The sequence below is a fragment of the Nyctereutes procyonoides genome, unplaced genomic scaffold (assembly GCF_905146905.1).
Source record: "Nyctereutes procyonoides isolate TBG_1078 unplaced genomic scaffold, NYPRO_anot_genome, whole genome shotgun sequence".
NCBI classification, from domain to species: Eukaryota; Metazoa; Chordata; class Mammalia; order Carnivora; family Canidae; genus Nyctereutes; species Nyctereutes procyonoides.
In genome coordinates, this window is record NW_026575142.1 from 46,010,262 (window position 1) to 46,027,169 (window position 16,908).

At 41.0% G+C, this 16,908-nt stretch overlaps 1 long non-coding RNA gene and 1 pseudogene across 1 annotated transcript; one reads left to right on the forward strand and one right to left on the reverse strand.

The window, feature by feature from the left end:
* The first annotated feature begins 4,195 nt into the window (after window positions 1-4,195).
* LOC129498909 (uncharacterized) lies at window positions 4,196-14,999 on the forward strand. Its single transcript, XR_008662238.1, has 3 exons — window positions 4,196-4,578; window positions 8,342-8,417; window positions 13,428-14,999. It is a non-coding gene; the product is annotated as an uncharacterized LOC129498909 (long non-coding RNA).
* On the reverse strand, window positions 11,467-11,741 carry LOC129498907 (ragulator complex protein LAMTOR5-like; annotated as a pseudogene).
* Window positions 15,000-16,908: the final 1,909 nt, after the last annotated feature.

Here is a 16,908-nt window from a genome sequence, read left to right on the forward strand (position 1 = left end):
GTTTCTGTAGGACTGGGAAGGGGGTTGAAGAAATTATTTTCAACCGATATCCCAGGTGATTTTAATTTGCAGTAAGTTTGGAAACACTCTCATGGTTGATTTAATTATTTCCCTATCACGGGGCATTTTGGTAGTTTGAATTTTTGTGTGTGACAAATAATGGTGCAGCGTATATCCTTGTGCCTTCTTTCTCATGCATGTGTATCTTTCTGAGGCTGATAATGAGAAATGGAACTGATGGATCACGTGGCATGTGCATTTTAACGTTATACTAGGTACTGCCAAATTGCCTCCTAATGCAGCCGCAGCAACCTTTGGTTCCATCACTGGCTCAACATTATTCTTCTTAGTAAATCAAAAAGATTAATTATGTCCAATCTTTCGTCATGTCCTAACATTCAAGTTGTACCAGAACTCATTATTATACCTCTCCTCATCTGTTCTTTCCTATTCCAGTAAAGGTAACTAACGCTCACTCAGACACTTGGAGGTTCCTGGCTGGCTCCAGTTGGTGGAGTGTGCAACTCTTGATCTTGGGGACGTGAGTTTAAGCCTCATGTTGGGTATAGAGATTACTAAAAAAATAAATAAATAGAAAGAAGAAAGAAAGAAAGAAAGAAAGAAAGAAAAGAGCGAGCAAGCTTACCCAGATACTTAAGCCAGAAATCTGGAAGGCTTCTTAGATTCATATTACTTCTCACCCCTCAGCACTAATTGATCACAAAGATGTAGCCTATTTTATCACTTTATTATCTAAAGACTCCGCCATATCTACCATCACTACATTATTCAATTCTGGCTCTTTTTTTTTTTTTTACTTTAGGCAATGTAATAAACTCCTCATGAGTCTCTCTGCTCCTCCTTCCATAACCCCCTAATATTCGTACATATTAATTATATCAGCACACTGATTACAACTTTTTTAAAAAAAGATTTTATTTATTTATTTGAGAGAGAGAGAGAGTGAGCACATGAGTTGGCGGAGGGGGTGGTTTACAGAGAGAGAGAGAGAGAGAAGAAGACTCTCTGCTGAGCCGAGAGCCCAACACAGGGCTCCACCCCAGGACCCTGAGATCATAACCTGAGCCAAAGGCAGATGCTTAACCAACTGAGCCACGCAGGCGCCCCCTGATTACAACTCTTTAATGCCTACCAATTACCACCAAAATCAACTTTAGACTTAAGAATTTGCAAAGAATAGAAAGTTAAACAACCACTTTTTGTCCAATTTTTATCAATATCCTGCTTGATAGAAATGTTATTTATGAAGAGTTGTTTGAAGGACAGGTAGCCTGTCTATTTTTCTAGCTATTCTAGATTTTATTCATCAAAAACCATAAGCAATCCCTAGTCGATACTGTTATAATTCCTTGTAGATAGCTTCCTATGAGTTACTATTTGCTTTGTGTATTTTCCTTTTAGGAAGCAGGGCAGAAAACTCTCTATATTCTCAAAATCTAGAACGATGTTTTATTTACATAAACATATATGTATATATATTATACACACACACACACACTAAATTGAAACCAATAGGAAAAATCCAAACTCAATCATCCACCCTAGGACGTCTCTTCTGGTTATTTTTACCTACTATCCATTACGTAACCCCAGACCTACTTACTCTTCCCTGCATGATCCAACCTTTGTTATGCCTCTGTGCTATATCCTCTGCTTGGACTCCTTCCCCCGCCTCCCTTCTTGTCAAGCTGAGGACTCTAATTTAGCCAAAAGACCAACTCAAAGTCACTCCAGGTAAGCTGAGTTGCTCCTTCCTCTGTGCTCCCATAGCACATGATCTGTCAATCAGTGCTTCTCATGTAGCTTTGCAGTTACTTGCTTTTATGTCAATCCCGTCCTCTAGAATGTGTGTTTCTCTAAGTCAGGGTATATGTCTTCTTCATCTTTATATCCCTCATACTGCCTAAGAGAAGTATGGAACTTCACACCATAGTTGTTTAATAAGTATTCATGGAATAAATTAATGGATAGCCCTGGGCTTTTTGATATGAAAAGAGGCAACTCCTTTTAATCTTCCTTCCATCCAGTGCAGGAACCTGGTGCCCCTGACATGGCCATGATTGCCCAAATGGATGTAACTGTTATGGACAGCTGTGATTGCAAGAAAGAGAAATTTTTTTTTAGACTTTATTTACTTATTCATGAGAGACACACAGAGAGAGGCAGAGACATAGGCAGAGGGAGAAGCAGTCTCCTCCCAGGGAACCTGATGCGGGACTCGATTCCCAAACTCGGGGATCATGACCTGAACCCAAGGCAGACCCTCAACCCAGCCATCCCAAGAGGTCTTGAACTATGAAGGACATTTGCCCCCTGCCTTTGGCACAGAATGTATGTGTCTGGACCTCTGTGGCCTGAGGACACAGCCGGCCAGGTCTCAGGTTCTCGTTCTGCCCAAGAGCCTGGCTTGCTGGGCTGGGGAGGTTTGGATATACTACATATTTTTTCTTCTGACAGTACCACCTCTTCCTACGGAAGGCTCAAAAACCTTGGAAATGAAGTCATTCCACAAAGGGATAGTTTGCTGTGTTTGTTTTGAATACATCACAGACAGATATACTAAATTCCATTAAAATAGACAGGATTTTTTTTCTTTAGCATCAAAGAAGTTGGCAAATATTTTCCATCATAAGGTGAAGTTGTGTCTACTGAGCAGTGAGATAACATGTCTTTGGTTTTTGTCCTGTGTGTGAGATAAATGTCATAATATGTATTTTGAAACAGAAAGCAGATTTAAAAAAGCAAGCAAGTAAATCGAGGACCCATCACAAGGCGTACAACGGAATGAGGAACAGCTGGGTATAGAAAGAAGGAACTAGTGCTCATTAGTGCTTATTAGCAGTCCCATGGGTATGGTAAGAGCATAATAAAGCAGCAGTTTTGACTGGACCCCGTGGAGGGGATGGGGACGCAAGGGAAAAGGGAGGGTGGTTCTGCTGCCTGGAAAAGCCTTACCCCCAACTTTGGGTGAAGGCTTCCCAGGAGGCCTTAATTAACCATCAAGGAGTTCCATGCAGGGATTTTTACAGTTTTAATAATGATTTTTAAATTTAGGGTTTTTCTTGATTTTGGAGTCTGAATTTCTGTTAGGATTAAGTTGGTGACAAATTGTGTTACTTTCATTGTACCTGGCTAACAGGAAAAAAGCATTAGTAGACCTGATGCCTAAGAGACATGCTGGCGCTGTGCAAAGGTGTAGGAGTCCCACAGCCGGCTGTGGAAGGAGGATTCATAGAAAAGCAGTGAGAAATTGGGTCATCATCTAGCACCCAGAGTGGCCTGGGCTCGGGGACCAATGAGATCCGCTAACACGTGTGCCTTGAAGAGCAATGATTTGGTTTCAGCAAAATGTCACCAATTGTCACATTAAATTAGTGTTCACTTGGGGACCCTTTGCTGACTCGGTCGGAAGAGTGTGCAACTCTTGATCTTGGGGTTGGGAGTTCGAGCCTCATGTAGGGTGTAGAGATTACTTAAATAAATAAATAAACTAAAAAAATTAATGTTCACTTGAATTCCATCAATTTGGGATTTGATTTTCATTTAAATTTATTTATTTATTTAATTTTTTTTAAATGTATTTACTCATGAGAAACACAGAGAGAGAGGCAGAGACATAGGCAGAGGGAGAAGCAGGTTCCTCGCAGAGAGCCCGATGCAGGACTCGATCCCAGGAGCCCAGGATCATGACCTGAACCTAACGCAGATGCTCAACCACTGAGCCCCCAGGTGCCCCCATTTAGATTTATTTTTACTTAGGGTAACTGCGTGATGGGTATTAAGGAGGACACATAATGAGATGAGTACTGGGTGTTATACTATATATTGGCAAATTGTATTTAAATAAAAATTTAAAAAATAAACTGAAATTAACAAAAAAATTATTTTTACTGTATTGTTGCCTAAGTTCTATGTACACAAGGAGTTAATGCCTATATAAATAGTATAATATTTGAATAATATTATAATTAAAATTGTGTGAGTCAACACCGGATCCCTAAGAGTTTGGTGTTTTGTTTTATTTTTTAAGGATTTTATTTATTTATTCAGAAGAGACACAGAGAGAGGCAGAGACACAAGCAGAGGGAGAAGCAGGCTCCATGCAGGGAGCCCGACGTGGGACTCAATCCTGAGACTCCAGGATCACGCCCTGGGCCGAAGGCAGATGCTTAACTGCTGAGCCACCCAGGGATCCCCTGAGCCACCCAGGGATCCCCGGTGTTTTGTTTTATTTCTCCTTTGAGAGGGATCTGTACCTTGTTTAAGATTGAGAAACACTGATTTGAAATCTCCTTCCTCAAACAATTGGACATTGATATAAGTAGATTCCTGCTCTAAGGGCAGGAAAACTCTGGCTGCTAGTGTCCTACATGGTCATGTGAGAGCGTGAGAGCCTTGGACATTTGATGTAGGAGCTGACATGAACTGTCCGATTCAGACAAAGGACTTCACACATTAAACTTCATTTAATTTTCACAACTGCCATTGTCCTGATTTTGCAGACTGGAAACGAATAGGCTTGGAGAGGATAAGGAAGTTAAGCATGGACAGATTTAGGTAAGTGCTACAGTGGGATTCCAACCCAAGTATGTATAGCTCTAAAAGCCAGTTCCAGCCTTTGTTTTTAAATTTTTCATTTTTTTTCTATTCCTCTATCAAAATTATATATGCCCATGGTTTAAATAATAAAATGGTTCCCCAAATTTTATAAAGAAATGCAATAGTTCTCTCCCTCTCTGTCCACCACTTTCCCTACCCCCAAGGCAATCACTTTCATGTATCAGTGTTGCTTTTTATACTGACCTCCACTTTTCTATCTAATATGCTAATATTGCTGACTTCTTAATTTTTCAGTTGTAGGTGCTAAGTGATAACTTTTCACTGTAGATGAGGGTTAGCTTTCTTCCCTCCTGCCCCCAGGACACTCTACTACACATACCACCTTCCGCATCCCCTCTTTCTTCCTGGTTTAAGTATGTCATGATTTTTGTTTGATTTGCCTTAGGGTTGACACTACAATGACTATTCACAGCTGAGTCATTTTGCAAGCCATGATATTGCTTACCTTTCCATTTGGCTTGTTTTCTGTGTGTTTGTTTTATTTTCTTTTCATCGTTTCAGCCTCTACCTTTTGGGATTTATCTTCCCTCGAGATGTGCAGATAAATCACATACCTACCAATTTTATCCCCTGGAGGTTCTCTCCAGGGACATTATGGTTGCACCAGTTTAGGCTAGTTGCTCTCAGAGATTCCTTTCACCATCACCCGTCAAATTCCCTTCATTCCCCTCTGTGGAATACTGCTTCCTGTATCTGTGATTTTCTTTTGCTGGTTTACTGATCAAATTCCATAGCTTCTTGAAAAAGTATAGGAGAGATAAATATGTTGAAAATGTGTAATTCTGGAAGTGTCTTCCCCCCCCATCATCATAATGATGAAGTTTTAGTTATGTATAAAGTTCCATATTAAGGCACATCTGGGTGGCTCAGTGGTTGAGCATCTGCCTTCAGCTCACGTGATCCCGTGTCCTGGGATCGAGTCCCTCATCCGGCTCCCTGCAGGGAGCCTGCTTCTCCCTCTGCCTATGTTTCTGCCTCTTTCTCTGTGTCTCTCATGAATAAATAAATAAAATCTTAAAAAATTCAACATTAATAATCATTTTCTTTTAGACTTTTGAGGTCTTTACTCCATTGATTTCTAGTTTCCAGTTTTTCTATAAAAACAATCTGAAGATCTCTTGTTGTAAGCTGTTTTTTTCCCTCTCGAAGCTTGTAAGGTCTCATCCCAACAGTATTACATTTTTCTAGAATATGCTTTACTGTGAGTTTGTTTTTATTCTTTTTCCTAGATACTTAGGAAGTCTTCTGAATTCAAAAACTCATGCCTCTATACTAGGAAAATTTAAATATGATTTCACTATGTGATAAGTTTCCATCTTCATTTTTATCTGATCTTTTTGGAACTCCTATTCTTTGAATATTACACCCCCAAGATTATCTTCTATCTTTTCTTTCCTATGTTCTATTTAATTTTTCTTATCTTTAGGTCTTTTTGCTTAATTTTCTGGCACAGTTTTATCTTCCAATACTTCTGTTGTGTTTTTCATATTTTTGATTTCCAATCATTCTTTTTTTGTTTTTTAAATGTTGATTAAAACACAATATTCCATCTTTGTTTCATAATTGTGATATTTTACGTGATAGTGTTTTTTGTAGTTTCTTTTTCTCATTGTATAATCTTTGTTTCATTCAAATTGCTGTTTTCTGTCCATTTGTTTTGGTCACTGTTTTAATGTTTGAGGTTTTTCCTAGCAACCAGTCTCATCTGTCTGCTCACATCTAAGCGATTGGAGGTTTATCAGTTGAGGTGCACTGGGGGGCCATGTGGCTAGACTTTTAGTTGGGGAAACTCGAGGATAGGTTAATATCTTTAGATTTTTTTTAAGAAAAGATTTAATTTCTTATTCATGAGACCCACAGAGAGAGAAGCAGAGACATAGGCAGAGGGAGAAGCAGGCTCCCTATGGGGAGCCTGATGCAGGACTTGATTCCAGGACCCCAGGATCATGACCTGAGCTGAAGGCAGACGCTCAACCACTGAACCACCCAGGGGCTCCAGTACCTTTAGATTTTTTTTTTTTCTTTTGAGTTGTCAGAGAAGTGCTTCCGTTTTTTTATTAGAGGGTGAAGGCATGGCAGCGTAGTGTTGAGAGAGCACTGGCAGGGTGCACGCTGGTGTGGTGTGTGTGGGGAGACCTCAGCATCTGCACTCAGACATCCTTTGACTCTGTACAGTACTCTGTCTTCAGCTGTTCCTGGTCTCTCCGCACTCCAGAGACCCTCTGTTTTATTCTCAGAGAATAGATCTTCAGTCTTTTGCAGGGAGAGAGAGAGGAGTGAACTGTTCTCACCCAACTATATAAGGTGGCGGCGGGGGGGGGTAGGATCTGGAGTCTCCTAAGGGTGGAAAAACAGCCTCAACTGTATCTTTTCAATAAAAGGCAAATAGTTGTTAGAAGTAGAAAAATTATAAGTAGGCCAAGACAAAAAAATAGAAAATAAAAACCATTCCAAATCTCAGTGTCCAAAGGTAACCACAGCTAACCCTTTGGTATATTTCCTTTTCATCTTTTGACCCGTGTGTGCATTTACGTATGTTTGTTTTATTTCTTCAAGCAGAATTGTGGGAATGCAATGAATATTATTTCTTAATTGTTTTCTGTTTACCATAAATCATAGGAGATTTTTCAGGAATGGCTTTAAAAGACTCTTACCAGCTTTTTGTTGGTAAATGCCTTTTGGAATCTAATAAAAAACATGACTGAATTAGTAAGCCAGTCCCTGAATTTAGAGGTCAAATCCAACCGCTGTCCCCATGTGCACCTTGTATCCTTTTAAGTTAGTAGGGAAACGGAACCATTCAGTGAAAAGAAGTAAAGTGGGTGGTAGGACCCACCAAAGGTTTTAGGAAGTGCATTTGGTTGCATTTTTAATTTATTCTTTTTCACTAGCAACACCAAAAGTTGAAAATGTCAGGAGCTGACTGTGAGAGAGAGAAAAAAGGAATTAATTTGTTATCAAAAGCAATAGGATGAGACCTTGCTGCTCAATTCCATTGTTTTGTGGAATTCACTTTGGCAGGTCACAGGCAACTCCCATTTACCTGAAAACCAAACAGGGGACAGCATAGATTGGGCATAAAGGAAATACATGTTTCTTGATCCAGGGGTTGCAGGAGGCAGGTTTTGACTTCTTTCTTCATTTGGGGAATTTGTCCCCTTACAGTTGGTCCCTTCCCCCCTAACCAACTTTGTGCCCCCTTCAAAGAACAAAACCTTGTCTTGCTAATGTGCCTGTGGAAGAACTCACTTTAAGACATTGCAGATTAAATGTCCTTCTGGGTATTAGTCATGTGAAGTATAACGACGTAGGGGATTCAGGCAAACTGTATATTCTAACCAGGGCTGTAGGGACCTCCTCCCCCTCATGCCTTGCGGGTTGTTTATTCTCTAAGCAATTGTAGGCAACTTTGTGCTTATAGATAATTGGATTTGCCAGGTATGTCTCCATTGAGGATAAGGTTTATCTCGAATAGGTTTTTTAATAACCAGGAATAAGCAGATAATTATACTTACTAAGGGTCTCAAAAGCATACTGTTCATCATGCAAATTGTCCAAAACTACGGTGATGGTGGTTTTGCACGGTGTCGTGTCTGGACAGTCGGTTGGGATTTGTCAGTCACCTTAGATAATTTGCTAAGACCCTAACCTTTCTTCTTTCCCACATTTTTCTTCCTCTCTCCTTTTCTTTCCTGATCAGTGGTGCTCTGGACCAGCCAATGGGGGATTCTAGGAGCTCAAGCAATTGCTGATACCAAACTGAGCATCTTTTTGAGGTATGACCTGGCTCAGCTATGAGAATTAAACCTGGCATGATGCATAGAGTACTTAGGAGACAGAATGCTTGGGTTCTAATTCTGACTCATCTTTTCTTATCCTTTTTACTTTGGGCAGGTCTCTTGTGCGCTTTGGACTTGTTTGTTTTGTGATTTTTATTACTTTTGGTGCCACAATCCCTTGAGATGCCTTCATTAATTGGGAAGTGTTTGTTTGTTTGTTTGTTTGTTTGTTTGTTTTAAGTAAGCTCCATGCCCACCGTGGGACTTAAACTTGGCCTCGACATCAAGAGTTGATGCTCTAGTGACTGAGCCAGGTGCCCCAGAAATTACGTTTTATTTTTTGTCACTTTTATGCCACTAAGTCATGAAGTCAGAACCCAAGTGGTCTTAAGCAGGTTAGTTAATTGCTTTGTGCCTCAGTTTCCTCATCTATACTATGGTGATGATAATAGAAACTACCTCAGAGCTGTAGTGAAGATTCATCCATCCATCTAACCACCATCTGTTATTAATCCCCTACTATGTTCCAGGCGTTGTTTTTCTTCGTGGAGATGATTCATACAAAGTGCTAATACAGTGCCTGGCATGTTAGGAATGCTCACTGCACATCAGCTAATGTTACTCTCACAGAGAAACTGCTTCATGCTATTATTAATATTTCCATAGATAGAAAATACAGGATTTCTCCAATTGTGTATGAGTTCCTTAATGTGCATGCACAAGAAAGAAATGAAAAATAAAGCAAACATATTCTGTCTCTCTTACCCATCTGTGAGTTCTTCAAAGCTGGCTAAAAGCAATCTTATTAAGGTAAACTTTACCCTCTGCACATTAGAAGGCCCAGCCTTGGTAGGGTCCTAATAAACATGGAGTAAATGAGTGCAAGTGAATGTGACTTCCATTCTTCAGATTGAATTTAGGAGAACCGAATTCCATGTTAACGCAAAAGAAATCTGTGGGAGGGACTCATTGGAAGAAGGCACCTGTGGGTGGTTGTCAGCACAATGCAAACATTCTTTGCTTTGTCACCCTGCCTCCTTCTTACCATTGGCCCATTTCTCCCTCTGTCTGGGTGTCAAGAAGGTAGAAGTAGAGAAGCCCTTTGCCCCTTTCCCTGCCCTTTCATCCTCCATTTTCCTGGACTCTCGGACACATTCCATCATGCCCCATGATCTCCCTTTTCAGCCACTTGATCAGCATGGACAGCCTCCCACATCCCTGACTGGTTCCCCCATTGCCTCGGTTGGACTAAGCCCCTTGCTCACATTGGCATTCAGGCTTTGTCCCCCAGTTTAAATGATTGCAGTGCTACTTGTGAGCCAATTATCCTGGCTTCGAAGGAAGGAATAAGTAGGAGGAATATTCAAAGAAATCATCAAGTGGAAGGGCTAGAGGTGATGAGGCTGGGAAGGATGAGGAGATAATGATGGCAAGGAGGCAGTGGTGGCGACAATGCTTCTACCAGTTCACACAGAAAAGTTAAAAAACAAAAACAATGTCTGGACCTTTTTATAAAGTTAAATGTCCCTAATTATTTTACTTTGAGATGATGACCTCTCAACAATTATTGTGTAGGCACGTTCTTTCTTTTATGAACAAATGGTAATGAAATAAAGAGTTAGTAAGTTGGTTCATAATTTTATTATTATTTTTTAAATGAAATTGTATTGGTCTGGGAATGCCTTGTAGAGAGGTTGAGAACTCTTAAAGGCTTTGGAGTCAGAGTTTAGGCTTAAATGCTTTGTGTCCTTTGGCAAGTGACTTAACCTTCTGGGTTTCAGTTTCCTCATCTGAAAACAGTAAGTGCCTTGCAGAGGTTAAAGATGACAATGAAAGACACATGCTTAGCACCATGTGGAGAACATAAAGCTCACTGTTAGGTTTTATTATTAATAATATAATGATAAAAGGAATTTACTTGTATTTAGGTACTAGCTTCATGTGTGGGAGTGGGTTTTAAGTATTGGCAGACTGGCAACAATTTGGGAGGACCAGGTTGATTTTTTTTTTTTTTTAGATTTTATTTATTTATTTGAGAGAGAGAGAGAGCAAAAGTGAGGAGGAGGGTCAGAGGGAGAGGGAGAAACAGACTCCCCACTAGGCAGGGAGCCTGACACAGGACTCAGTCCCAGGGTCCTGAGATCATGATCTGAACCAAAGGCAGATGCTCAGCCAACTGAGCCACCCAGGCACCCCTGATTTTTCTCTAGTATAATTGGAAAGGCAATGGACTTGGTGGCAGATCTGTGTTTGCAGCCCAGTTTTGTGATGTGTCAGCAGAGTGACCTTGCGTAGTTGACACTGGAGCCTCATTGTCTCCTCATCTATAAGATGTGGTAATAATGCTAACTATGTAGCATTCTTGAGGGACACTGTATTCAATAATGGGTAATAGTAATGGTCCAGGATAGTAAATAGGTGTTTGCATAATTAATTTTCACACAACACTTTAAGGCAGGTTTCATGACTACTCACAGTTTAAATACAAGAAAACTGAGATAATAATGTTGTATGATGTCAGGAGGTAGCTACACTTGGTGTAACCATAGCATGATATGGTTGTCCATTTACTAAGTCATATATTTGAAACTAATGCAACAAAGTGTCAGATATACTTCAATTTTAAAAATAGATAAGCATGAGAAAACTGAGAATAAGGACAAATACCTTGCTCAAGGTAATACAGTAGCAGAGGCCAAATATGAATCCAGACTGTCTCATTTTATTTTATTTTATTTTATTTTATTTTATTTTATTTTATTTTATTTTATTATTTTTCCTCTGACCAGATTTCTTGAACATAACAAAATTCTACATACAAAGTGACCTGGACCTGCTGCTTCAAAACATGATCTTTTTTTTACTAATATTTTGATAAGTCAGGCCACTGAGTGTCAAAAGCAGCTTACTCTAAAATTAATAGAAAAGTGCCCAAATCACACTAAATAAATGGCCTCACTACTGGAACTTTAATAGTTCTACAACATAATTGATGTTGGTAGGATTGAGCCCCTCTGACAGGCTGCTGGAGAACTGATATGAGATGTCAAGAGGCCATTTGGTGCACTGCCACCGCGATGCGTCATGTTTCTGGATCATAATGTTCCCATTATCAGATTCTAGACACACCACAGGAATATCAGTGGCGGTTGAGGTCAGCTTAGCTGCTTGCTGGGCTAAAACAGATATCACCCCAGCGTGCTCAGCGGACAGGGTCCCCCGGCAGCCCAGATCAAGTCCTTGTGAATCTGTGCACAGGACTCCAACAATGGATGGACTCTTCACTGTGTCCTCCAAGGGCTGCTCCAAGGTCACCTCCATTCCAGCTGCTGCCTGCCTAGCCCTGAACCCAGGCTGTCTTTAAAGTGTCTTTTAAGTGCCCTCATGGGGCACTTGGTTGGCTCAGCAATTGAGCATCTGCCTTTAGCTCAGGTCGTGATCTCGGGGTCCTGGGATCAAGTCCCACATTGGGCTCCCCGCGTGGAGCCTGCTTCTCCCTCTGCCTATGTCTCTACCTCTCTCTCTGTGTCTCATGAATAAATAAATAATTTTTTTTAAAGCCTACTCCCAGGTGCCTGAGTGGCTCATTTGGTGCCTCAGTGACTCAGTTGGTTAAGCATCTCCCTTAGGCTCAGGTCATGATCTCAGGGTCCTGGGATCAAATCCCGCATCAGACTCCTTGCTCAGTGAGGAGTCTGCTTCTCCCTGTCCTCCTGCCCCCACTCCCCCTGCCCCCTCTCCTTTTCTCATGCGATCTCTCTCTCTCCCCCTTCTCTTTCAAATAATTAAAATCTTTAAAATAAAAAAATAAATAAAATAAAGGCTACGACTCCCTTAACTACTAAGCAACACTCTAAGGGATAAAGGTGCCATGTGGAGATGGCCTGAAGATGCTTACAAGTGAATTAAATTTGGGAGGAGATGCAGATCACAAAGGTAACAACACCTATGTGGAAAGGAAAGCCTTTTTTCCAAGGGTGTATTTTCTTAATTTGTAATTTCTGGGCCATAATTTGTTCAATTTTTATATATGCGCATAGTAAGCATCTAATAGCATTTGTTTGCTCAGTCAGTATGGAGTTTGGGATGCGCATACATTCCTAGAATAGGGGACTAAGGCGCCATCCCCACCCTTGGGGAGCGGGCAGTTGTTAGGAGGACAAACACACAATTGCACTGTGTGGAGACAAGCTTTGGAGGCTGCTTCAGTGCCCAGGGTTGGAGCACTGGGCTGGAGGGAAGGGAGTGCAAAGGGCGGGGGGGAACTGTCTCCACACAGTTGTCTCCCCAAGTCAGTACGGAAGTTGAGGAGGAGTTAGTCACATGACCAGGAGATGAAGAGCCTTCCAGGCCAGAGGTTGCAAACTGGCAGCATCCTGTCACTCAGCAGATGTGTTTTGATTATTCACAACTACTTGCCAACATTTAGAAATTGGGAGCTTTCACATGAATAAGGTGATATCTGGCTTCTCTTGAAAAACTGGAAGCTCTAGAGGTCCGGGCCCACCTTCCTGCCCGACTACATTGCTGGGCCAGGGGGAGGGGACGCTCTGAAGGGACAGCTCTGTAGCATTGTGCCTAGCAACCAACTTTCCTATCCCTCTCTAACACAGGGCCTGAAAAGAAAGGAAACAACATGGGATTTGTCCTGGCAGCTGTTTGTAGTTGCTCGGATATTAAAGTTTCTGACACAGAGCTTCTGAAGAGGGGCCAAGCAAAGTGATTAAAAATTTTAATGGATTTATAAATGGCCAGTTGATTATATTAAATGACAACAGGAGGAATGGAAATAGTAAGAACTATTTGCTTTCTTTTAGGTTGATTTTTCAGCTCAGATGAGGGGTACCTTAATTTATCGAAAAGCATAAACGTGAACTTTGTGTACTTTAAAATCATGATGCTTGAGCTTTGTTGCTTTGAAAAGTAGCAAGGCCCAGGCCATATCCCAGGCCTGTGATATCAAACTCAAGCATTCAAATAGTTTTTTTTTTTTTTTAAACTCTCCAGGGGACCCTGTTGAGCAGGGGTTGTGCGAACCAGAGGTCCAGTGCCTGCCTCGTCCTCTCAGTGTCCTGGAGCCCTGGCTCATCTCCAGTGACTTGCGAGTCAACTGCAACACTGTCTCTCAGGATGTCGATTTTCTAGGCTGCCGGGAAGAAGCTCAGCTGAAAGTCCACACCTGTTTGTAGCTCTGATTCAGAGGAAAGCCCAGTTCTAAATCCGAGGGAAAGACAACTTCTCTGCATGTTGAAGAGGATTGTTGCTTTTTGGCACCCAGAGCATTTTTACCTGAGGGTTCTGACAATTTAAATAATTGGTACGCTATGACTTTTATGGCTGACAGAAGTGTGGTTTTGCTGATGAGCTGTAAAAACATGTAAGAAATAGGCTTCAGGCTAAAGCTATCTGGAAAGAGAGCGAGTGAGAGAGAGAGAGAGAGGAGGAAGGAAGACAGGCAGACAAAATAAGTAAGGAAGCTAGCTCTCTCATTTTATTCCACGGACTTGTTTAAAACATTTTAATCAGATTTCTTCCTTCGGGACAGCAACTTAGCAAATATGGCCACATTTCCAGATGTTTGGTCCTTTTGGAGTTGTATAAAACTCGGTTAATGTGCACAGAAGATTATTCCAGCATCAACTAAAACAATGTCTCAGAGAAGTGTTTCTGTGAAAAAGAATTGCTGAAAAATATCCCCTATTATCAACACTCAGCCTATAGTTTTGACCAAAGCACTGATTTGTGTAGTCCTCAAGAGGAAATATTAGTGGCAATTGTAGCCTCTGCCTTCATAGAGTAAACCATTGGAACAATACTTTTTGGCCAACATACAAATGGATCATTGACTAAAAATGATGAAAAGTGAAGACTTCCTAAGCTTTTCTTTCCCTCTTAATCATTTTGTGTATTGGAGCTGAAATATCTTTCTGGGAGATTTATTTTTTTAGTTTTTTAAAAATATTTTATTTATCAATGAGAGACACACAGAAAGAGGCAGAGACAAAGGCAGAGGGAGAAGCAGGCTCCCTGCAGGAACCGGATGTGGGACTCGATCCCAAGACCCTAGGATCATGACCTCAGCTGAAGGCAGATGCTCAACCACTGAGCCACCCAGATGCCCCCTTTCTGGGAGATTTAAAACTGAAAATTCATGAGTTACAAATTTAGCAGCTCTAACTTCTCTGCTAAGACAATATTTGGATGAAACTCTTATTTCTTGGGCAGATCGCATACTTGTTCCATACTTGAGGAAAATGAGTCAAGATAATGTCTTACATTGAGGACGCTGGCAGTCACCGACGGGAGAACTTTTGGAGCTAAGCAGAATTGCTTGAGTTGTCTTCAGCTTTAAAAATGATTTTGCTTTAACATATGCTAGCTGAAGCAAAAAAATAATACAGTAGAAGCTATGCGTCTATCAGAGTGACTGACAGAGTGAGATTCTCTAGAAAAATAGATTATTTTCCCTCAAAGAGAGTAAAGTTTTGGTTTTCAAAGTCAATCAGAAAACTAATAATTTGGACAGGAGAGGAATCAACTTCTCTTTTTGAGACAGTATATTTCTAATGATTTTTATGGAGACTATAATAAGGATCAAGAAACAAAAGCTTGATATGGACATGTTTTTAGCTAGCAGATTGAAAAGAAATAATGGCATGAAATAAAGTGGTATTTTTTTTATACTGACAAAGTTCTCATTTCTTTTATATTGTCTGAAAAAAAATCGATAAATGAAAAAAAATCTGTAACAGTTCAGTTCTCCATTACGCTATTTTTATGTGTGTGTGCGTGGTTAAAATTTTATCAGATATATTCATATGTATTTTTTTTTATATTTTTGGGAAGATTCAGTCTTCCAAATCCTGAGCATTTACAGGTACATATAGTATTAAAATTCAATTTTAAAGATAAGAAAATTTTGTGATATTCAGGTTTTAACACAAAATGTGAGAGTTTATCTTAGCACTGCTATTTCTAAGACTATGGGGGGCAAACAAGAAGACATTGTAAACACTTATATTGGTAAAAACAACAGCATTCTTTGATGAGGAAAGGGGAAGCTCCCTCATACATCTGCCTGCCTTATAGTCTTCAATTTCCTTTCCATAAAATGGCCGTGATAGGCTTTGCATGAAAAGTAGGTCAGCAGAAGAACATTCCATATGCAAAGAGCTTCTTTCTCGTTTCTCCTCTAGATGCGGCATCACACCTCGATGTTCAACAGCATACTTTCTGTGTAGTTTCTACAGCATCCTTCCTTAAGGTCTTTGGGGATATGTCTGTCTCCTCTCTCATCCCTGAGAGGAACATGCATTTTCTAAGCCGTGATCCTGTTACCCCCATTTTGTTATGTCTTGTCATGTCCAGCTCCTTCCCCAGTGGGCTAACCCCAGGCTCATTTGAGGTGTTGTGGACTCCTCAGGGGAGCCCTCCCTAACTGCCCCTCTCTGGGTGGCATCTGGCTCACTGCTCCCTCTCCAGGCTCCCATGTCCCCTGCATCCAGTTGGCATCACAGTCTGTGACCACCTGTTGTCATTTTTTACTACTCCCCTTTCTTTAGACTGTCCGTGAAGGCTGTCCTGTTCACTGCTGTATTCACAGCACCCAAAATGGTGCCTGGCAAATAATAGCCCTCAATTAATAGTAGTAGACTGAATAAATAAATGATGGTGCTAAGGAAGAATGCTCAGTTAGAGGTGTAACAGAACCATAGCCTAGGAAAATCTTAGAGGAATCTGTTTGGCAGTTGGTTAGCAATGCCAGTTGACCACACAGCTTCCTTCCATGGCAAATAAGTGTGTAGACGTCAGTGGTCTGTAAATTTAGCTTTGGAAGCTACTTCCTTTAAATCTGTCTCTCCCTTTCATCTGCATTAAAGAGCCTCCCTGGATCTATAATAGACAAGAATATAAAAGCATCATTCTCTTTCTCATCCCATCCTGTTTACTCAGCAACCCCAGCCCCCGCCTTCGCCGCGGCCCACATGTTTTCTATTAATAAGAGTTAGGAGAGGCCAACCTCACCCAGCACAGTTTTCCCCCTTTCTTTTCTCCTCAGGGAGGCCTCAGCCAACTGCCAGAACTCATGAGTGAAAGGCCTTGCCTGCTCTTGGGAGCTTCTGGGGGAGGGTGAAGACAAAGGTGATGTCTGGGCCTCCAGTGTCTCTCAGACCCAAATAACCTCAAGTGTTTTCAAACTAGCAAGCAGCTCATTTAAAATTTGGTGATAAGCCATGGTCTGCATTTGGGGAAATTTAGAGGCACATTTTAAGGAGTAAACACATTTACTATGACTGGAAATGGAGCCAAATTCCGTGCCTTTGGAAAAGTCAGGAAAGCAGTCACACCCTGGTGCCTTCTAAGTGAATTAACGTACTGTATTCTGTTTGAGAGTCATTTCTCTCTTCATCTTTAATTCCTGCCCTGAGGAGCCATCTGTACTTGGAGGGTATGTGCACAGGAGAACTCACTGTGGACCGAGGACCTT